We start from the raw sequence: 24,433 nt of genomic DNA, 5'->3' as shown, positions 1-24,433 counted from the left end.
AGTCAGGCACACTTTAGTCTTCAAGGTGACATCTTTGTTTTTTAACACTTGGAAGAGGTCTTTTGCCGATGATTTGTCCAATGCAATTTGATTTATTGACTACTGCTTCCATGGGTGTTAATTGTGGATTCAAGTAAAATGAAATCCTCGACAACTTCAATCTTTCCTCCGTTTATTATGGTGTTGACTATTAGTCCAATTGTGAGGATTTTTGTTTTCTTTATGTTGAAGTGTAATCCATACTGAAGGCTGTGGTCTTTGATCTTCATCAGCAAGTCCTCTTCACTTTCAGCAAGCAATGTTGTATCATCTGCTTAATGCAGGTTGTTAATGAGTCTTCCTCCCATCCTGATGCCGAGTTGTTCTTCACAGAGTTTGGCTTCTCGGATTATTTGCTCAGCATCCAGATTGAAAAAGTATGGTGAAAGGGTACAACCCTGACACACACCTTTCCTGACTTTAAAGTATGCAGTATGCCCTTGCTCTGTTTAACAAGTGTAGAGACCCACTTTTAGCGCAGACGGTTGACCCAATAGAATCCTACAGGTATTTGAGAATAAGAGGGCAGGTATCCTTCAGGACACTCTGCCTGAACTAGCCTTTCAAGTGTCCTCATAAATACAATGTTCCCATTATGAGCCAAGATTGTCCTGGCACATGGAACATATAGTCACCCGAGGTTTGGCGGCCATCCTATCTGTCCCTGTGGCATTTCCTCTATCATAGAACACAGCATACTCTGTTGTACTGGTTGATTGATCTCCATTCTTCTGCAGCTTCATGTCAGCTTCTTGGTAGCTGGACTTAAGCTTTCACATCTGCCCTTCTGCCCTCTTCTGTTAGCAGTGCCCTGTTACATTCCAGGCTCCAGATGAACAGTCATTGAATAAAACTGTTCTGTTGAGCACAGGCGCGTCTGCTCTAGCTTGTAAGGTGACAGTAAAATCAAGGGATCCAGCCAACTCAGGTGCTTTTCCTCAAAAGACCCCAAAGGAGTTAGGTGTAGAAAATAAAAGTAAAAAATTATATTTAAATAATGGAAACTTGGCAAATGAGGAAAAATATAAGGAAAAAAATTCCAACCACCCATATTTAGGGAAAATTGTTCTCATCTCCATCTTCTTCACCACCCTAACTAAAATTTATTGAGTTCTGTCTATGTATTGGAGCCCTGGTGGCGAAAGTTGTTGAGAGCTCAGGCTGCTAACCAAAAGGCTGGCAGTTCAAACTCAACAGTTGCTCCTTGGAAATCCTATGGGGCAGTTTTACTCAGTCCTACAGGGTTTTTATGAGTCAAAATTGACTTGATGGCACATAGAAATAACAACAATATCTATCTATCTATCTATCTATCTATCTATCTATCTATCTATCTATCTATCTATCTATCTATCTATCTATCTATCTATCATCTATCTATCTATCTATCATCTATCATCTATCTATCATCTATCATCTATCTATCATCTATCTATTGTTGTTGTGTGACAAAAAAGTCAATTCCAATTCATAGTGACCCTATAGGACAGAGTAGAATTGGTCATGAGTTTCCTAGGCCGAAATCTTTATAAGAGAAAATTGCCAGGTCTTTTCTCTTTCAGAGCAGCTGGTGGGTTCAAGCCACTGATTTTTTGGTTAGCAGTCAAGAGCTTAACCATTGCACCAACACAGACACATAAACATATGCATATCCTGTACATAAATACATAAAGGCCCTGTTCTGAATTTTTTCTGTACATTAAATTATTTAACCCTTACAATCCTATGACCTAAGTTTTATCATTATTCCCATTTTATATGTGAATAAATTAAAGCACAGAAGTGAAATAAGTTGTTCAGGGTTACGCAGCAACTGAGGGAGCAATTGGCAGCTAACAGAAAGGTCAGTGGTTTGAACCCATCAGCTGCTCTGAGGGAGAAAGATGTGGCAGTCTGCTTCTATAAATATTACAGCCTCAGAAGCCCTATGGAGCTATTCTGTCCTTCAGGGTCACTATGAGTCAGAATTTGACTCGTCGGAAATGGGCTTGGTTTGGTTTTTTGGATACAATAACTGTTTTTAATTAGAAACCCCAGGGGAGATGATGAGTGAGCAAATGAATACACACTGTTGGAATTCCAGTGGGACACCAGGCAGGAAAGGTAGATTTGGAACTCACTGTAATACAAGTGGTATTTAAGACACTGCGGTAGAATAAGTTATCTATGCAGGTACACAGATAGATGACTGAGCCATGCTTTTGTCAGTTGTATGTAGGGTCACTATGTATGGAATAGACTTGATGACACCTAACAAAACATAGATGAGTAGAGACAGAGCACAGGACCAAATCTGTGTATTTAAAGGACATAGAAAACATTTTCTTCGCCTGCTATCCCAAAACCCCGTCTCTCCCCGCTTCTCCAGATATAAGGATGGCTGTGATTTTGGTAAAACTGCTGCATGCCTTTTAAATCTATTTTTTTTTTTTTTTAAATTTTTATTAAGCTTCAAGTGAACATTTACCATTCCAATCAGTCTGTCACATGTAGGTTTACATACATCTTACTCCCTTCTCCCACTTGCTCTCCCCCTATTGAGTCAGCCCTTACAGTCTCTCGTTTCGTGCCAATTTTACCTTCTTCCATCTCTCTCTATCTTCCCATCCCCCCTACAGTCAAGAGTTGCCAACACACTCTCCCGTGTCCACCTGATTTAATTAGCTCGCTCTTCATCAGTATCTCTCTCCCCCCCACTGACCAGTCCTTTTCATGCCTGATGATTTGTCTTCGGGGTTGGTTCCTGTCCTGTGCCATCAGAAGTTCTGGGGAGCATTGTCTCTGGGATTCCTCTAGTCGCAATCATACCATTAGGTGTGGTCTTTTAATGAGAATTTGGGGTCTGTATCCCATTGGTCTCCTGCTCCCTCAGGAGTTGTCTCTTGTGCTCCCTGACAGGGCAGACATCGATTGTGGCCGGGCACCAACTTGTTCTTCTGGTCTCAGGATATTGTAGGTCTCTGGTTCAAGTGGCCCTTTCTGTCTCTTGGGTTCTTAGTTGTCGTGTGACCTTGGTGTTCTTCCTTTGCCTTTGCTCCCGGTGGGTTGAGACCAATTAATGTATTTTAGATGGCTGCTTGTTGGCATTTAGGACCCCAGGTGCCACAATTCAAAGTGGGATGCAGAGTGTTTTCATAATAGAATTATTTTGCCCATTGATTTAGAAGTCCTCTCAAACCAAGTTCCCCAGACCCCAGCCCCTGCTTCGCTATCCTTTGAAGCTTTCATTTTATCTCGGAAACCTCTTTACTTTTAATCCTGTCCAATTAGGCTGACCTTCCTTGTTTTGAGTGTTGTCTTTCCCTTCACCCAAAGCAGTTCCCATCTACAGATTGATCAATAAAAAGCCCTCTCCCTCCCTCCCTCCCTCCCTCCCCCCTTTGTAACCACAAAAGTATGTGTTCTTTTCCATTTTTTCTATTCCTCAAGATCTTATAATAGTGGTCTTATACAATATTTGTCCTTTTGCAACTGACTCATTTCGCTCAGCATAATGCCTTCCAGATTCCTCCATGTTATGAAATGTTTCAGAGATTCGTCACTGTTCTTTATCGATGCGTAGTATTCCATTGTGTGAATATACCACAATTTATTTACCCATTCGTCCGTTGATGGACATCTTGGTTGCTTCCAGCTTTTTGCTATTGTAAACAGAGCTGCAATAAACATGGGTGTGCATATATCTGTTTGTGTGAAGGGTCTTGTATTTTTAGGGTATATTCCGAGGAGTGGGATTTCTGGTTTGTATGGTAGTTCTATTTCTAACTGTTTAAGATAACGCCAGATGGATTTCCACAGTGGTTGTACCATTTTACAATCCCACCAGCAGTGTATGAGAGTTCCAGTCTCTCCGCAGCCTCTCCAACATTTATTATTTTGTGATTTTTGAATTAATGCCAGTCTAGTTGGTGTCAGATGGAATCTCATCGTAGTTTTAATTTGCATTTCTCTAATGACTAATGATCGAGAGCATTTTCTCATGTATCTGTTGGCTGCCTGAATATCTTCTTTAGTGAAATGTGTGTTCATATCCTTTGCCCACTTCTTGATTGGGTTGTTTGTCTTTTTGTGGTTGAGTTTTGACAGAATCATGTAGATTTTAGAGATCAGGCGCTGGTCTGAGATGTCATAGCTGAATATTCTTTCCCAGTCTGTAGGTGGTCTTTTTACTCTTTTGGTGAAGTCTTTAGATGAGCATAGGTGTTTGATTTTTAGGAGCTCCCAGTTATCGGGTTTCTCTTCATCATTTTTGGTAATGTTTTGTATTCTGTTTATGCCCTGTATTAGGGCTCCTAGGGTAGATCCTATTTTTTCTTCCAAGATTTTTATCGTTTTAGTCTTTATGTTTAGGTCTTTGATCCACTTGGAGTTAGTTTTTGTGCATGGTGTGAGGTATGGGTCCTGTTTCATTCTTTTGCAAATGGATATCCAGGTATGCCAGCACCATTTGTTAAAAAGACTATTATTTCCCCAATTGACTGACACTGGTCCTTTGTCAAATATCAGCTGCTCATACGTGGATGGATTTATATCTGGATTCTCAATTCTGTTCCATTGGTCTATGTGCCTGTTGTTGTACCAGTACCAGGCTGTTTTGACTACTGTAGCTATATAATAGGTTCTGAAATCAGGTAGGGTGAGGCCTCCCACTTTCTTCTTCTTTTTCAGTAATGTTTTGCTTATCCGGGGATTCTTTCCTTTCCATATGAAATTAGTGATTTGTTTCTCTATTCCCTTAAAGTATGACATTGGTATTTGGATTGGAAGTGCGTTGTATGTATAAATGGCTTTTGGTAGAACAGACATTTTTACTATGTTGAGTCTTCCTATCCATGAGCAGGGTATGTTTTTCCATTTAAGCGTGTCCTTTTGAATTTCTTGTAGCAGAGTTTTATAGTTTTCTTTGTATAGGTCTTTTACTTCCTTGGTAAGATTTATTCCTAAGTATTTTATCTTCTTGGGGGCTACTGTGAATGGTATTGATTTGGTTATTTCCTCTTCGGTGTTCTTTTTGTTGATGTAGAGGAATCCAAGTGATTTTTGTATGTTTATTTTATATCCTGAGACTCTTCCAAACTCTTCTATTAGTTTCAGTAGTTTTCTGGAGGATTTCTTAGGGTTTTCCATGTATACGATCATGTCATCTGCAAATAGTGATAGCTTTACTTCCTCCTTACCAATCTGAATACCCTTTATTTCTTTGTCTAGCCTAATTGCCCTGGCTAGGACTTCAAGTACGATGTTGAATAAGAGCGGTGATAAAGGGCATCCTTGTCTGGTTCCCGTTCTCAAGGGAAATGCTTTCAGGTTCTCTCCATTTAGAGTGATATTGGCCGTTGGCTTTGCATATATGCCCTTTATTATGTTGAGGAATTTTCCTTCAATTCCTATTTTGGTGAGAGTTTTTATCATAAATGGGTGTTGGACTTTGTCAAATGCCTTTTCTGCATCAATTGATAAGATCATGTGGTTTTTGTCTTTTGTTTTATTTATGTGATGGATTACATTAATGGTTTTTCTGATATTAAACCAGCCTTGCATACCTGGTATAAATCCCACTTGATCAGGGTGAATTATTTTTTTCATGTGTTGTTGGATTCTATTGGCTAGAATTTTATTAAGGATTTTTGCATCTATGTTCATGAGGGATATAGGTCTAAAATTTTCTTTTTTTGTAATGTCTTTACCTGGTTTTGGTATCAGGGAGATGGTGGCTTCATAGAATGAGTTGGGTAGTATTCCGTCTTTTTCTATACTTTGAAATACCTTCAATAGTAATGGTGTTAAGTCTTCTCTGAAGGTTTGGTAGAACTCTGCAGTGAAGCCATCTGGGCCAGGACTTTTTTTTGTTGGGAGTTTTTTGATTACCATTTCAATCTCTTTTTTTGTAATGGGTCTATTTAGTTGTTCTACTTCTGTATGTGTTAGTTTAGGTAAGTAGTGTTGTTCCAAGAATTTATCCATTTCTTCTAGGTTTTCAAATTTGTTAGAGTACAATTTTATGTAGTAATCTGATATGATTCTTTTGATTTCATTTGGTTCTGTTGTGATGTGGTCCTTCTCGTTTCTTATTCGGGTTATTTGTTTCCTTTCCTGTTTTTCTTTAGTCAGTCTAGCCAATGGTTTATCAATTTTGTTAATTTTTTCAAAGAACCAGCTTTTGGCTTTGTTAATTCTTTCAATTGTTTTTCTGTTCTCTAATTCATTTAGTTCAGCTCTAATTTTTATTATTTGTTTTCTTCGGGTGCCTGATGGATTCTTTTGTTGCTCACTTTCTATTTGCTCAAGTTGTCGGGACAGTTCTCTGATTTTGTCTCTTTCTTCTTTTTGTATGTGTGCATTTATCGATATAAATTGGCCTCTGAGCACTGCTTTTGCTGTGTCCCAGAGGTTTTGATAGGAAGTATTTTCATTCTCGTTGCTTTCTAAGAATTTCCTTATTCCCTCCTTGATGTCTTCTATAACCCAGTCTTTTTTCAGGAGGGTATTGTTCATTTTCCAAGTATTTGATTTCTTTTCCCTAGTTTTTCTGTTATTGATTTCTAGCTTCATTGCCTTGTGGTCTGAGAAGATGCTTTGTAATATTTCGATGTTTTGGATTCTGCAAAGATTTGTTTTATGCCCTAATATGTGGTCTATTCTAGAGAATGTTCCATGTGCGCTAGAAAAAAAAGTATATTTTGCAGCAGTTGGGTGGAGAGTTCTGTATAAGTCAATGAGGTCAAGTTGGTTGATTGTTGTAAGTAGGTCTTCCGTGTCTCTATTGAGCTTCTTACTGGATGTCCTGTCCTTCTCCGAAAGTGGTGTGTTGAAGTCTCCTACTATATATGTGGAGGTGTCTATCTCACTTTTCAATTCTGTTAAAATTTGATTTATGTATCTTGCAGCCCTGTCATTAGGTGCGTAAATATTTAGTATGGTTATGTCTTCCTGATCAATTGTCCCTTTTATCATTATATAGTGTCCTTCTTTATCCTTTGTGGCGGATTTAAGTCTAAAGTCTATTTTGTCAGAAATTAATATTGCTACTCCTCTTCTTTTTTGCTTATTGTTTGCTTGATATACTTTTTTCCATCCTTTGAGTTTTAGTTTGTTTGTGTCTCTAAGTCTAAGGTGTGTCTCTTGTAGGCAGCATATAGATGGATCGTGTTTTTTTATCCAGCCCGTGACTCTCTGTCTCTTTATTGGTGCATTTAGTCCATTTACATTCAGCGTAATTATAGATAAGTAAGTTTTTAGTGCTGTCATTTTGATGCCTTTTTATGTGTGTTGTTGGCCATTTCATTTTTCCACATGCTTTTTTGTGCTGAGACGTTTTTCTTAGTAGCTTGTGAGATCCTCATTTTCATAATGTTTAACTTTGTGTTTATTGAGTCGTTACGTTTTTCTTGGCTTTTTTCTTGAGTTATGGAATTGATATTCCTTTTTGTGGTTACCTTTTTATTTACCCCTATTTTTCTAAGTAAAACCCTAACTTGTATCCTTCTATTTCGCCTTGTATCACTCTCCATCTGGCAGTTCAATGCCTCCTATATTTAGTCCCTCTTTTTGATTATTTTGATCGTTTAGCTATTGATTTCCATGATTTCCTGTTGTATGTATTATTTTGTTTATTTATTTATTTTTTAGAATTAGTCTTAATTTGTTTGTTTTTGTGCTTTCCCTGTTTGAGTTGCGTTGATATCAGGACGTTCTGTTTTGTGTCCTTGTATTGTGCTGGTACCTGATATTATTGGTCATCAGGCCAAACAATCTCCTTTAGCATTTCTTGCAGTCTTGGTTTAGTTTTTGCAAATTCTCTAAACTTGTGTTTATCTGTAAATATCTTAATTTCTCCTTCATATTTCAGAGAGAGTTTTGCTGGATATATGATCCTTGGTTGGCAGTTTTTCTCGTTTAGTGCTCTGTATATGTCGTCCCATTCCCTTCTTGCCTGCATGGTTTCTGCTGAGTAGTCTGAACTTATTCTTATTGATTCTCCCTTGAAGGAAACCTTTCTTTTCTCCCTGGCTGCTTTTAAAATTTTCTGTTTGTCTTTGGTTTTGGCAAGTTTGATGATGATATGTCTTGGTGTTTTTCTTTTTGGATCAATCTTAAATGGGGTTCGATGAGCATCTTGGATAGATATCCTTTCTTCTTTCATGATGTCAGGGAAGTTTTGTGTCAGGAGTTCTTCAACTATTTTCTCTGTGTTTTCTGTCCCCCCTCCCTGTTCTGGGACTCCAATCACTCGCAAGTTATCCTTCTTGATAGAGTCCCACATGATTCTTAGGGTTTCTTCATTTTTTTTAATTCTTTTATCTGATTTTTTTCCAGCTATGTTGGTGTTGTTTCCCTGGTCCTCCAGAAGTCCCAGTCTACATTCTAATTGCTCGAGTCTGCTCCTCTGACTTTCTATTGCGTTGTCAAATTCTGTAATTTTATTGTTAATCTTTTGGATTTCTACATGCTGTCTCTCTATGGATTCTTGCAACTTGTTAATTTTTCCACTATGTTCTTGAATAATCTTTTTGAGTTCTTCAACAGTTTTATCAGTGTGTTCCTTGGCTTTTTCTGCAGTTATCCTAATTTCATTCGTGATATCTTTAAGCATTTTGTAAATTAGTTTTTTATATTCTGTATCTGATAATTCCAGGATTGTATCTTCATTTGGGAAAGATTTTGATTCTTTTGTTTGGGGGGTTGGAGAAGCTGTCATGGTCTGTTTCTTTATGTGGTTTGATATGGACTGCTGTCTCCGAGCCATCACTGGGAAACTAGATTTTCCCAGTAGTCAGCTAAAAAAAAATGCAGTCAGATCCCTATCTGAATTCTCTCTCTGGCTCCGGGTATTCGGATGTTAATGGGGTCGCCTGGGGAGGGTGGGGGAGGGATCTGAGAGCTAGGAGTGTAGCACCACAGAATATAGAGCTGAACACCACGTTCACGCTCCGCCCCCGTTTGCCAAAATCCGGGCTGGACGGGTCCCTGGCTAGGACACTGCTTTCCTTGCTCGAAAACCAGTCCCTTCCTCCTGGGGACTTCCTCCGGTGCGCGGCACCGCTCGTGGGCACTGGGTGGGCGTTTCCCGCACGAACGGGTGGGCCCGCCCCCAGGGTCTATTCAGGCGATTATAATTAGATCCCGCGGTCACGCCCCGCCTGTGCGCGCGCCCAAATCCCAGCGGGATGACTTCCGGGTTGAGACGCTGCTTTCCCTGTTCGGGAACCAGTCACTTCCTCCCCGGGACTTCTCCTTCCGGAGCGCCACACCTCTCGCGCGAACTGGGTTGCGTCACCTGCACGGCCAGGTGGGCCCGCCCCCTGGGTCAATTCAGGGCAATAAAAATGGACTCCGTGCTCACGCCCCGCTCGTGCGCGCGCCCAAGCCCCAGCAGGACGGAACCCCGTCTGGGACGCTAGTTTCTGCGCTTCGGGACCAATCAGTTCCTCCGCACGGCCAGGTGGGCCCGCCCCCTGGGTCAATTCAGGGCAATAAAAATGGACTCCGCGCTCACGGCCCGCTCGTGCGCGCGCCCAAGCCCCAGCAGGGCGGCACTTTGTCTGGGATGCTACTTTCTGCGCTTTGGGACCAATCAGTTCCTCCCGGGGACTTCTCCTTCCAGTGTGCCGCACCTCTCGCGCAAACTGGGAGGGCGTCACTCGCACGACCAGGTGTTCCCGCCCTCTGGGTCAATTCAGGGTAATAAAAATGGACCCCGCGCTCATGCCCCGCCCGCGCTCGCGCGCGCGTGCCCAGATCGCAGCGGAATGGCTCCCCGTCTGGGATGCTGCTTTCCCTGTTTTGAGACCAGACACCTCCGGGGATTTCTCCCTCTGGTGTGCCGTGCCACACGCGCGGACTGGGTGCGCGTCCTCCCGCACGAACGCGTGGGCCCCGCCCTGGGGTCACTCCAGGGAAACACAGCTGACCCCCCCCCCCGCGTGCGCCCCGTCGGCTTCTCGCCTAACTCCCGGCGGACAGCAGGGCACCCCAGCTGGGACGCTGTTCTCCCCCCTCTCAGATCAGTCACTGCCTCCCGGGTGTTTCTCCCTCCGGCTGCGCCCCTACGCCGCCCGCGCCAACCTGCTAGGCTTCCTCCCGGGATGGGTTCGGGGGGGAAGGGGTGGGCCCCCTTTCTGTGCCGTCTGCCCCCCTGGGCTCTGCCCCAGATCGAGCTCCGAAGGTCACCTGCCTGGTGCGCTGGCTCCTAGTTCTGAAAACAGTCGCTGTCTGCCCGTATTTGTTCGTCCTCCGTCTCTAAGTCTGTGCTTGTTGTTCAGAGTTCATAGATTCTTATGTATGTGATCGATTCCCTTGTTTTTCCGAGTCTTTGTTGCAAGAGGGATCCGCGGGAGCGTCCACCTAGTCCGCCATCTTGGCCCCCTCTCCTAAATCTATTTTTAAAAAATGAATCTTACAATATTTCATAAATGTGAAATCTTTATGAAGGATAATGTCATAAACATATGTGTGTATTATCCTTGCTGAAGGAATAAAGCATCGCCAACATAGTTGAAGGTCCCTCTGTTCTCTGCCCTAAAATCTCACCCCTTCCTCCTCACAAAGGCATAAACTCTAAAGTTAACATAAGCATTCTGTCAGTGTCTAAAACAGTATACTGTTTAGGTTTACATAGCTTTGAACTTTATATAAAGCTCAGTGCTTTATATAAAATCAGTATAGACAGGAAGTACTTATGCGGATTCTGCTCCAAATGACTAAGTTTATGTCTTGGTCGTCTGGTACTGCTATAACAGAAATACCACAAGTGGATGGCTTCAACAAAGAGAAATTTGTTTTCTCAAAGTCTCGTAGGCTAGAAGTCCAAATTCAGGGCACCAGCTCCAGAGGAAGGCTTTCTTTCTCTGTTGGCTCTGGAGAAATGTCCTTGTCATCAATCTCCCCCTGGTCTAGGAGCTTTTCAGAACAAGAACCTCAGGTCCAAAGAACACACTCTTCTCCCGGTGTTGCTTTCTTGGCAGTATGAGGTCCCCCCTCTCTGCTCACTTCCCTTTCCTTTTTATCTCTTGAGTGATAAAAGGTAGTGTGGGTCACACTCCAGGTAAACTCCCTTTACATTGGATCAGGAATGTGACCTGGGTAAGGGTGTTACAATCCCACCCTAATCATTTTTAACATAATATTAGTCACAAAATGAAGGACAACCACCCAGTACTGGGAATCATGGCTTAACCAAGTTGACATATTTTTTGGAGGGACACATTTCAATCCATGACAGTTTAGGAACTTGTTTTCAAGTTCCTCCCTTTTTACCTTCTGAGTATTAAATCTCTACCTTTCACCCTGACCCTGACACAGCAACCTTGTTATTTATGGACAGATTTCTCAGAAACCCACTGCCAACCTGGACTTACGTGTATCACTAATGGCTATCCAGTCTAAGATGGCAGCTGACTAGCAATGACTGATAGGCTCCCTCCAAACCTCCTGTAAATATTCCTGTGAAGGGACTCACAAACAGAATAACTGTTGAACATAAGTAACTGTGAATAAAAGAATACTCGGGCCAAACTCCAATCAAAAAGCCAAACCAAACCCATTGCCATCAAGTCGATTCTGATTCATGACGACCGTGTGGGTTTCAGAGTAGAGCTGAGCTCCACAGGATTTTCTTGGCTGTAACCTTACAGAAGCAGATTGCCAGGAGTTTCTTCTGTGGTGTTGCTGGGTGGAATCGAATTGTAAACCTTTCAGTTAGTAAGTGAGAGCAAACTTTTTGCACCACCCTGGGACCTTAGGCCAAACTCTCATCCTGTTGCTGTCAAGTGGATTCCAATTCATAGCGACCCTATAGGAGAGTAGAACTGCCTCTTAGGTTTTCCAAGGTTGTAATTTTTACAGAAGCAGATTGTCACATCTTTCTTCCTTGGAGCAGCTGGTAAGTTTGAACCACCGACTTTTCAGTTAGCACCTGAGCACTTAGCCACCATGCCACCAGGGCTTCTTACGCCAAACTCTAAAACCCCAACCAAACCCGCTGCTGTTGAGTCAATTCTGACTCACAGCAGGCCTATAGGACAGAGTAGGATTTCCAAGGCTGTAAATCTTAATGGAAGCAGATTGCCACATCTTTCTCCCATGGTGGCTGGTGGGTTCTAACTGCCAGACTTTCAGTGAGCAGCCGAGCACATTAACCACTCTGCCACCAAAACTCCTGGTCAAATTCCAGGAGGTGTGAATTTCTGATGACTGCATCACCTATAAAGTTTTATCGTGAAGCCTCGGTCTCTGCCCTTTAAACATAGTGTAGAGAGAGCACTGTGGTGAATCCAGCTACCTTGTTACTCCCAAGAGCTCTATGGAGGTGGACCTATACTGTCAACTCAGTCTGACTGCTCAGAGCCTGGATCCCCCAGGTGGCACGATTACCCCTTAACTCTTTAATCCCCAACCTTAGCACTGCCTCAAACAATTTTTAGCTTCTTGTTTCCTTTGATACAAATGAGGCAAGCTTTAACCTTGTAAAAAATATACTACTAATAAGGGAAACATATGAGAAATGAAAGCATGGGACAGCCTGAGAAGCTCACCTCTGAAGACAGAGATACCTGTATTTTCAAAGATTATTCACAACCTCTTGGATTCTTCTCCTGTGTTCATTATTTTCAAGGTAAAAGGTACATCTGAAACAGTTTGAAAGTAGTAGTTGAGTCACAGAGTTAATCTGGGGCATTTGGGAGAGATCCCAGGAAGCACTAGTAGCGGTTGGGGATGTTAGGCAAGTAGGGAAGGAAGCAAATAAAAGGTGTGCTTCAAGCAGATTACCACCTGTGGACAACCTGAGCTAAACCTTGCCAGGGAATACACCACAGGGCGATCCTACCTGGGGGCAGAGGAAGCTGGGCTATTTGTCTCTCAATTTCTATTTGTCATTGGCAGAAGGGTGCTCCCAGTACTTCTGGCCTCTAATGAATGCTGAGACAAAGCCCTCAGGTATAATCTTAGGGCCTTGGAAGGTACAAGGAAGGCGAATACCAGGGAAGGTGAGCAGGGCACTGTCAAAATATGATACAAAGTGCCCTTTTACAAACTCAAACTAAAATCTCTATTCTGGACATCCTGCTACCTTTGGGAGGCAGTGTGGAGTGACAGAGAGAGCAAGCTCTTGAAACCAGAGAGAACAGATTTGAGTTTGAATCCTACCTCTAACCACAACTCCGTAACGTATAAGTACCAGTCACCGTTAAACCAATTCTGAATCATGGTGACCCCATGTGTATCTGAGTAAAGCTGTGCTTCAAAGGGTTTTCAATGGCTGAGTATCACTGTCTTAGTTATCTAGTGCTGCTATAACAGAAATACTACAAGTGGATGGCTTTAACAAAGAGAAGTTTATTCTCTCACAGTCCAGTAGGCTGGAAGTCCGAATTCAGGGCTCTAGCTCCAGGGGAAGGTTTTCACTCTCTGTTGGCTCTGAAGGAAGGTCCTTGTCATCAGTCTTCCTTTGGCCTGGGAGCATCTCAGTGCAGGAGCCTCAGGTCCAAAAGACCATGCCCTGCTCCCAGCACTGCTTTTTTGGTGGTATGTTCCCTTGTCTCTCCACTGGCTTCTCTCTTTTATATCTCAAAAGAGATTGGCTTAAGACACTATCTAATCTAGTAGATCTCATGAATATAATTGCCACTAATCCATCCCATTACATCATAGTGATGGGATTTACAACACACAGAGAAATCACATTGGATGACAAAATGAATGGTAGACAACAATTATACAATACTGTGAATCAGGACCTAGCCAAGGTGACAGATACTTTTGGGGGACACAATTCAATCCATAACAATCACCAAGCCTTTCTTTGGAGCACATCTGGGTAGACTCAAACCACCAACCTTTCCGTTAGCAGTTGAGGGCTTAACGGTTTGTGTCATCCAGAGAGTCCCAACTATGTTAAAAAAAAAAAAAAAAAAAAAAAAACTTATTACTGTCAAGTCAATTCCTTCTCAACTCTGGGGAAATTACGTAATGTCGGTGAGCCCCAGTAAGGGATAGCCACAGTGATATCTTCATGGGATCGTGAGAATTCAGGGAAATGATGCGAGGGCCATGCCTGGCCAATAGTAGGCTACTGCCTTGATGATGTTAACACCCTCCCTCTCTGTGTGATGATCCAGGCTGTGAAGCTCCTGCTCCAAATTCTGCCTAGGATTCTCCTGCAGTTTCCATTTCCAGCTGGAAGCATTTTTTCTCCAGGTGATGAGTACACAGAATGGTGCCACCTTCCCAAATAGCTTCTTCCCATTCCCTGCCTCAAAAGGGAGTTTCTTTAACCTTTAGACCAGCAGAAAAGTCATAGATGAATGCATAGTGGTGCTCATACAATATGAATGTCATAGATACACCCTGAAACCCCACTTCTGGCAAGAACACGGGAGTTTCGATGTTTAGAATTTCAAAGTGCTGAGAATAGAAAAGGACATTTCTGACATTCCTGAATCAAAAAAAAAAAGAACAGTAGAGCGATTGAGGTGTGAACAGGGATGACATGTTTAAAGAAATGTTTAAGCCAATAGACACGAGGTGTAAATCTGAATTTTTCATTGAAATAAATACTTTGACAAGAGCATGTAGAGAGCTACAGTGTGGAGTCAGAATGCAATCCAAGGTGGGTGTGTGAGAATGGGAGCAGGATATGATTCAGGGGGTGGGCTTACACTGCCTTCTTCATACTTACATCCCTCAGCACTTAGAACAGTACCAAAAAACCCAAACCAGTCACGGTTAATTTTGACTCATGGCAACCCCGTGGGTGTCAGAGTAGAATTGTGCTTCACAGGGTTTTCAATGGCTGATTTTTGGAAGTGCATCACCAGGCCTTTCTTCTGAGGTGCCTCTGGATGGGTTTGAATCACCAGACCGTTCACTTAGTAGCACAGCACTTAACTGTTTGCATTACTCAGAGACCTGGCCTTGGTTATGACCCAGAGAAAGTGTTATTGGATGAATTCTCTGAGGGTGCTCTTTCTTGAGAGTATTTGGGACGGTTGGTGAGGGGGGGGTGGAAAACAGGAATAGAGTTATTAGCAGCAAAAACAGCAGAGCATTCTCTCATACTTTGTCTAACCAGTTGTTGCCTTCCTATGTATCAGCAGTGCTCATCTTCTCGTCATTCCTTAAAGGAGCCCTGGTGGTGCAATGGCTAAGCTTTAGGCTATTAACCAACAAGTTGGCAGTTTGAACCCACCTGACAGCTCTCCAGGAGAAAGACCTATCGATCTGCTTCTATAAAGATTACAGCCAAGAAAATCCTATGGGGCAGTTTGACTTTGTCACATGGGGTGGCTATGAGTTAGAATTGGCTCGAGGGCACCCAACAACAGCATCATTCCTTAAACAGGTCTATCACTGCATCAACTTTCCACCTGTGCACCTTGTGTTCCCATTGCTGGAGACTTTCATTCTTTTCAATTCTCCAAACACTTTTGGTAAAAGTGATATCTCTGACCTACAAACCACTCTGTCTCCATAATGTTTTCGAACACACTTGCAACCTCCCATCACCACCCCCCTCAACACCTGATCCCGCAAAGATCCTCCAGCGCTTCTCTAATTGGTGAGCTTCTCATCCATCATCACCATGGCGAAGCTGACACTAGTACTCCTTCCATCAAGCCAAATCAATCATGTCGGCCATTGTACTTATGTGGCTCTGTGTGCGCAGCTCCATTATTAGCACTCTCTGTGTTTTTCGTTCTGCTTTTTAAATAATGCAACAAGGATCAAGGTACTGGAAATATCCAAGGTAATCTTCAGATCCAACATTTATATTTAAGTATAAAAAATACACTACATAGCCATGTAAAGCTGATCCAATCGAATGTGGAAATTATAGAACAATTTTTTTTTATGGTTTTATCATTAATATCACAAGCAAGCAAAATTTTGCTGAAGATCATTCAAAAACGGCTGCAGCAGTATATCAACAGGGAACTGCCAGAAATTCGGGCTGGTTTCAGAAGAGGATGTGGAAACAGGGATATCATTGCTGAAGTCAGATGGATCCTGGCTGAAAGCAGAGAATACCAGAAGGGTGTTCACCTGTGTTTTATTGACTATGCAAAGGTAATGGACCGTGTGGATCATAACAAATTATGGATAACATTGAGAAGAATGGGAATTCCAGAACACTTAATTGTGCTCATGAGGAACCTTTACATAGATCAAGAGGCAGTTGTTTGGACAGAACAAGGGGATACTGATTGGTTTAAATTCAGGAAATGTGTGAGTCAGGGTTGTATTCTTTCACCATACCTATTCAATCTGTATGCTGAACAGATAATCTGAGAAGCTGGACTATATGAAGAAGAACGGGGCATCAGGATTGGAGGAAGACTCATTAACAACCTGCCTTATGCAGTTGACACAACCTTGCTTGCTGAAAGTGAAGAGGACTTGAAGCACTTAAAAATGAAGATCAAAGACCACAGCCTTCAGTATGGACTGCACCTCAACGTAAAGAAAACAAAAATCCTCACAACTGGATCAATGAGCAACATCACGGTAGACGGAGAAAAGATTGAAGTTGTCAAGGATTTCATTTTACTTGGATCCACAATCAACAGCCATGGAAGCAGCAGTCAAGAAATATAAAGACACATTGCATTGTGTAAATCTTCTGCAAAGGACTTCTTTAAAGTGTTGAAGAGCAAAGATGTCACCTTGAAGACTAAGGTGTGCCTGACCCAAGCCATGGTATTTTCAATCACATCCTATGCATGTGACACCTGGACAATGAATAAGGAAGACCGAAGAAGAATTAATGCCTTTGAATTGTGGTGTTGGCGGAGAATATTGAATATACCATGGACTGCCAAAAGAACGAACAAATCTGTCTTAGACGAAGTGCACCCAGAATGCTCCTTAGAAGCAAGGATGGCGAGACTGTGTCTTATATAATTTGGACATGTCAGGAGGGATCAGTCCCTGGAGAAGGACATCATGCTTGGCGGAGTACAGGGTCAGGGGAAAAGAGGAAGACCCTCAACAAGGTGGATTGACACAGTGGCTGCAACAATGAGCTCAAGCATAACTACCATTGTAAGGATGGCGCAGGACCGGGCAGTGTTTCGTTCTGTTGTGCATAGGGTCCCTATGAGTCAGAACTGACTTGACCGCATCTAACAACAACAACAACAACAACAACGCCATGCCTTTATGATCGGAGGTTGACGATATTATACTCGTGTTTGGGTAAATAGTCTTTGGGGTATTATATTGTATATTTCATAACATTTATAAAATTAATTCATGTTCAGAAAAACAAAAAAGAAAAAGAAACACAAAAATAAAATTCTCATGAATTACCACCACCCAGAGATGAGTACCACTAATTTGGTGAATGTCTAGGAAATGAATATTATATATTTCTTTGGGCACTATTCGTTTCTGACATTTAATTAGATACGACCTTGTCTTGGAGTCCCTGGGTGGCACAAACAATTAAGCAATCAGCTACTAACCAAAAGGTTGGCAGTTTCAGTCTACCCACAGGCACCTCGTAAGAAAAGCCTGGTAATCTACTTCCAAAAGATCAGCCATTGAAAATCCTACAGAACACAGTTTTACTCTGAAACTTATGAGGTCACCAGGAGTTGGAATCCATTCAAAAGCAACTCATAACTGGATCTTGTTTTACTATAGTCTGTTGTTGTTGGTGGGTGCCCTTGAGTTAATTCCAACTCATAATGACCACATGTGACAGAGTAGAATTGCCCACTAGGGTTTTCTTGGCTATAATCATTACTGAAGCAGATAGCCAGATCTTTCTTTTGCAGAGCTGCTGGGTGGATTCAAACTGCCAATCAGTTTGTAGCTGAGCGCTTGACAGTTGCTCCACCAGGGCTCCTTTCCTGGAGCCGTTGTTGTTGTTTCATGACTTCAAGTCAATTCTGACTCCTAGTGACCCTATAGGACAGAGTAGAACTTACCCAAAAGGCTTCCTAGGCTGTAAACTTTACGGGAGTAGATGGCCAGGTCTTTTATCCTTTCAAGCAGCTGATGCCTTCAAACTGTCGACCTTTCAGTTAATATCTGAGTGTTTAAACTTTGCACCACCAAGGCTCCTTTCAGGAGTCCTAAAGCGAAGGACTGTGTTTCTCCTGAAGTTTATTGCACTGTACTCTGGATGATGTTGTTAGGTACTGTTGAGTCAGTTCTGGCTCATAGCGACACCATGTACAACAGAACGAAACACTGTGCAGTCCTGTGCCACCCTCACAATCATTGTTATGCTTGAGTCCATTGTTGCAGCCACTGTGTCAATCCATCTCATCGAAAGGCTTCCTCTTCTTCACTGATCCTCTGATTTACCACACATGTTGCTCTTCTCCAGGGACAGATCCCTCCTGGGGATCTGGCTGTAGTATCTGCTAAACATATTATTTTAATTAATTAATCAAGAAATCAATGGGGTCTCTCTATCTAGGCATGCATTAGTGCTCACTGTTCTTCCTTATTCTCAGTCTTGCTTCGCACTTAGGATCAACTGAGTAAAAAATGATTTGGAAACACACAAAGTTCTGTACTCATCTCAGAACGGCTATGAGAAGTAGGGCTGATGGAATGGAACAGATACTCAAGGTGATTCTAATTCCAGCCACTCTGCTTCTATCTGTGACTACAGAACAGTAATCTCATTCCTCAAAGGCAGGGGTGCAGTGGGTACAGCTCCCATTGGGTGACTCCATCAGAGGGAGTGACACAAAAAAACCATCTGTAAAATTTTTGTGCAGTGTTTCAGCAGAAATTTATTATTTTTATAAAAATAGTTACAGCAACAAAAAACATTTTTCATAAGCCCGTCTTACGTGTATCAATATACTTACAAGGCTAAAACTCTATGCTAAGTCACTTTTTGAACCTTCTAAAGTGCTCTGGCAGGAGCTGCCATTATTACTCATTTACCATGATGCTTCGAATCACTTGGTTTCGTCCGCACACGCTACAAGCCTGTGCTATTGTTTTTGCTATGACTGGTGCTTTTATAGTCACTGATTTTGTAAAAAATTCTGGTGTTTTTGCTACAATATTGTGGTAAGTAGTATTTGTGAACCTATATCAATAACTTTTTTGAAAATGAAGTAATTAAAGGAAAAGAAGGAGAGATACAGGAATTACAATTTATGAGTAAAATTAGTACAAAAAATATTAATAAGGATTCTGTGTGGTCTACTATGAGAGGAAGTCTGTGGGGGGTGGAGGTGTGGTGACACCATGAGTTACCGCACTGAGTGACACCAACCACAGTGACGCCACTGGTTTCCTCTCCTATAAAATGTGTAATTATCAAAGAAAATACATCTTCCTGTTGACAGTGTATTCAGGAATCCTTTAATTCTTTACTTCCATGCTATTTTTTTCACAGTCTCAAGAGCACTACATCTCACCAGCTGGACTCCTGCCAAAGTAGCTAAATAGGTTTGTTTTGATGCTGCAGTTCAGCTTAAGCTGTTCCTTTTGACCGACCAACCCCGAGGTGAAGGCTTGCTGTTCAGAAACGTTGCATCTCTCCTTTTTTTCCAAAGAGCCTCTATTTTTAGCCTTAGCAGAATCAGTAAGATTTTGTGTCCATTAAAATATATTCATGCAGCAGAGAGCCTTTGATTAGAATGTTGGAAGCCAAAATTATTTCCTGAAGAATAAAACTTTGCATCTTTTATTTTATTTTTTCCTCTATAAGTAGTTTAAAGAAATAAAGATACCTAACTTATCTAGTAGAAAGAGCGGAGAGAGATGTAAGAAATTATCTAGTCTACCTCCTCTATTAAAAAATGTGGAAATTGAGGCCCAGAAGCTAGCGTTCTTCAAGGTCACGTAGATACCTAATTTCAAAACTGAGATTAACACCAATTCTTATTAAGTCTAATTATATCTCACCAAATTTAATTAACACCAAATTAGTCCACAGGACCAAAAAAGGGTAAAAATTTTACATGAGACCAGAAGAACAAGTTGTTGCCTGGCTACCACTAGTGACTGTTCATATCAGGGACACAGTAGATGGATCCTGATAGAAAAGGAGAAAAATGTGGAACAGAACTTCAAATTCATACAGAATTCAGACTTACTTGACCTAGTGAGGCTAGAGGAGTACCTGAGACTCTCTTCAATCGAATTCATTCACTGGAATCACCTTTAAACTAAGTAAGAGTTTATCTCAAAAAGTAAAGCTTGTCACCGTTGAGTCTTTCGTTCTTTAAAAATATATACCTATATAAGACCAAATGGACAATAGCTGTTTTAAAACGTAGATGAGAAGCTTGTGAGACAGGGAGTTTTAAGTCAATGGGAGTGTCATGTATTGAATTGTGTCTCCCAAAAATATGTGTATCAATTTTGCTAGGCCATGATTCCCAGTACTTTGTGATTGTTCACCATTTTGTCATCTGATGTGATTTTCCTAATTGTAGTAAATCCTATCTCTATGATGTTAATGAGATGGTATTAGTGGAAGTTATATTAATTAGGTAGGATTCAATCTACAAAATTAGGTTTTGTTTTAAATCAATATATTTTGAGATATAAAAGAGAGAAGTGAGCAGGGAGACATAGGGGCTTCATACAACCAAGAAACAAGAGCCAAGAGAATAGTGCATCCTATGGACTCGGGGTCCCTGCGCTAAGAAGCCCCTTGTATGGGGAAGATTGATGACAATGACCTTCCCGAACAACAGATGGAGAAAGAAAACATTCCCCTGGATCTGGTGCCCTGAATTTGGACTTCTAGCCCACTAGACTGTGAGAGAATAAATTTCTCTTTGCTGAAGCCATCCACTTGTGGTATTTCTGTTACAGCAGCACTAGATGGCTAAGACAGGGAGTGAAACAACTAGAAGAAAAATAACGAGAATGTTAATACAATGTAAGAACATAATCAATATCATTGATTATTATATCTACAGATTGTTAAATGGGAGTAGATTTTGCTGTGTATATTTTCACCAAAAATAAAACATTAATAAAAAAATAATACATGTGAAATGTATAGGAAAAATGATGTAAATTAGCTGAACGTAACTGCTCATGATATGAAGTAATTGATAACTGTTAGGTAAATGCATAGATTCTGCTCCCCTCTCTCCTGGCCCCACTGAGGGGAGGTTTCCTAAATTTCAAGACCTCTGATTGGGCCTTTTTTTCCTAAAGGTGTTGCTTTAGAGTTCGTACAAATTGGAATGCATATAAGTGTGGGTTTTCTTTCAACTTTTGTTACCATGTGAACAGAGAAGTAATAGTACAAGGGCTCCAGCCACCTTAGATAATTATTTTCTTTTTAAACATTCTCTATTCTTGTATGTAAAAGTTGAACCCTGGTTTCTGCTTGGAGATGGGAAGGTCTGGATCAGTCTGGAAGGGGACAACAGTGGTGGTTCCATGGTAAAGTTCTCGGTTTCCACGTGGGAGACTTGGATTCCATTCCTGGCTAGTGTACCTCAAGCGCAGCCATCACTGTTAGTGGAGGCTTGCGTGTTACCGTGAGGTTGGATAGTTTCAGCAGAGCTTCTAGACTAAGACAGACTAGGACAGGCTTAGTGACCTAGTTCAGAAAATCAGCAAGTGAAAACCCTATGGATCTCAACAGTCTGATTCCCAGCAGCTAATAAGGATAACAGCCACAAGACCAATCTGGAGATATACATAGGCACAAATTCACTCTCTCATGCTTTCTCCCTCTCTGTATTCATTTTTCCCATCACTGCTCAGTGAACCTTTGTACTTGTGTGGTAACTTCCAAGATGTAAGTTTGAGGTTAGGGAGAAAGAAGCCATTCTTTTCTTGCCTATGCAAGACATCTTCACATGGTTTATGAGAGATTGCTCCAATATGCCTTACTACTTGAGACAAAGACTCAGCTATTAGTGAAGTGTCACTTTGCTTTTTATCTGTCTCTTCCCCCCCTCCCCCATCAATGGTGTGGAGGAGAGGAGAAGGGGCTGATTATTAGTATTCCTGGATCCTCTGCACTAACCCGTTTCACCATCTTCCATTCTCCCAAGTTTACATTGGATTACCAGTAAGAAGCATCTATAATGTATCAGGCACTACCTGAGCTGTGCTATATAAATTTATTCTAGTCATCACCAACCCTACAAGAGAATTAACATCTGGGATTGAAGAGTGAGATCCTAGGTCACTGGACTGTCAAGGTGGGGTTCCTCATGCTTACTAGCACTAACAGAGGGAAACAAATGCTTACATTAAACAAATGATGGCTTTTATTTTTGTCTTCATCACCACTATACACAATAATGTAGGATAACATCATCTATTTTACGGTTGTGAAAAATGAGGCCCATGGACATTATATGAGTTGCTCAAAGACCAAAATTTTAGTTGTGACATAATAGAGTCTAAAACTGAGGGATTGCAATTTCACGTATAGCTCTTCCCATAACAGCAGGACTCTATATTTGCCTTGAGAAATGATCGATGTTCCTTTTGAGAAAATGCTTTTTAAAGACACACATATTTATGCGTGGGTGGGTCTGAAGTTCTGGGAATTCAATACAAATAGATTAGTCAAATGGAGCCATGAAGACCCAGCTCTGGGGGAACCAGGAAGTCATTAAGAGTCTCCATTCTGACCTCACCATGACTAGGAAGAATAGAATATTTCCTTAGAAACTTCTGGAAAGAGCCAGAAGGAAGTGCTGTGAGTAAAATGCCATGAATTCCAAGGGCTTAATGACTAGATGGGAAGTTCACACACAGAGTAAATAGAGAAAGCCAAGTGTTGTTGTGTGCTGTTGAGTTCGTAGTGGGCCTTATAGGACAGAATAGAACTGCCCTGTAGGGTTTCCCAAGCTGTAATCTTTATGGAAGAAAATGATCAGGTCTCTTTTCCCGAGGAGCAGCTGGGGGTTCTAACTGCCAGCGCTTTGGTTAGTGGTGGAATGTTTAGCCATTTCTTCAGGAGGAGTCCTTAGAGAAAGCCTAAACCTGTTGCCATCAAGTCAATATCGACTCATAGTGACAATATAGGACAGAGTAGAACTGACCCATAAGATTTCCAAGGCTGTAACCTTTAAGGAAGCAGACTGCCACATCTTTCTCCTATGGAGCAGCTGATGGGTTTGAACTACTAACCTTTCAGTTAGCAGCCAGGGGCTTTAGCCATTCATTACACCACCAAGGCTCCTAAGAGAAACTAGTGGGCACTAAAACACATAAGAAAATACCAGCTACAGTCTGTAGGGAGTGATTTACTAAAACAACTGTTATGGAAAGAATTGTGTCCCCCAAAATATGTGTCAGGATCCTAACCCCTATACTTGTGGGTCTATTTGGAAATAGTGTTTTCATTGTTATGTTAACTGGATCACACCCAAGTGAGTAGCATGTAGCATGGGTTCTAAATCTAATCACTTCTGAGTGTAAAAAGAATAGATTAGACTCAGAAGCAAGCACAAACTGGGGGAAGATAGATGTCACATGAAGATCGCCAAGGAACTGAGAAACACCAGGGCTACAGAACCTAAAAGAGACAAGGATCTTCCCCCAGAGCCCACAAAGAAAGAGCCTACCCCTAGATCCAATGCCCTGAATTTGGACTTCTGGCCTCCTGAACTATGAGAAAATAAAGTTCTGTCCTTTAAAGCCATCCACTTGTGATATTTGTATTACAGCAGCACTAGGAGGCTAAGACGGCAGGGTTACCTCAGATTCAGCAGAAATGATGCTATTTGTTCTGCCTCAAGTGCCATTCTCCTTTTTTCCTGCATTGTGAAAAAAAATATCTACTGGTTAACGGAATCCAGCTAAAGTGTTACTTTGGTGAAAGCTTTCCTCATTCCCTTTACATATCTTTACATGATAATGCATATTATTCTGTATTATAAGCATAATAATCAACTCATAACACACTCCCTAGATTAGTTATGGTTCTATCAGGGAAGGTGACCCACTAAGAGTGATATGAAATAAGGGGTTAAGCCATACCCAATTGTGACTGGTGATGAAGAAGTCTAAGGAAGGCTGTTGCCTCATCATCTGGTGGTAGGTCTGAAGTTGCTGAAAGTCAACAAGACCAGCAGTTGGGAATACAAACTGGAAGTGAAATTGGAGAAAGAGGGGCAACTTGGAACCTGTACAGGAAAGCAGAATCCACGAGGACAAATTAGAACTCGTATCTGTCACTGTCTCTAACCTCAATAATACAGGTGCCCTACAGAAGGAGCAGACTTTTTTTTGCCACAAAGCCGAAGACTCACCTGATCTAAGACTTGGAGAAGATGAAAGAGGCAATCTAGCAGAAGCCGGAGGAGCTGCAAGCCCAGCTTCTGTCTGATGCCAGTACTTAGCAGATTAGCAAAAATATGCACACATTGCAGTGGTTTTTGTCACCTTAAGCCAACATTTGGAAAATAATAACTGCAGTTTCACTTCCATATTC

Source organism: Loxodonta africana, chromosome 5 (assembly GCF_030014295.1).
Source record: "Loxodonta africana isolate mLoxAfr1 chromosome 5, mLoxAfr1.hap2, whole genome shotgun sequence".
Taxonomy (NCBI): Eukaryota; Metazoa; Chordata; class Mammalia; order Proboscidea; family Elephantidae; genus Loxodonta; species Loxodonta africana.
The sequence above is the reverse complement of the archived record's forward strand: the minus strand, read 5'-3'. Positions refer to the sequence as shown.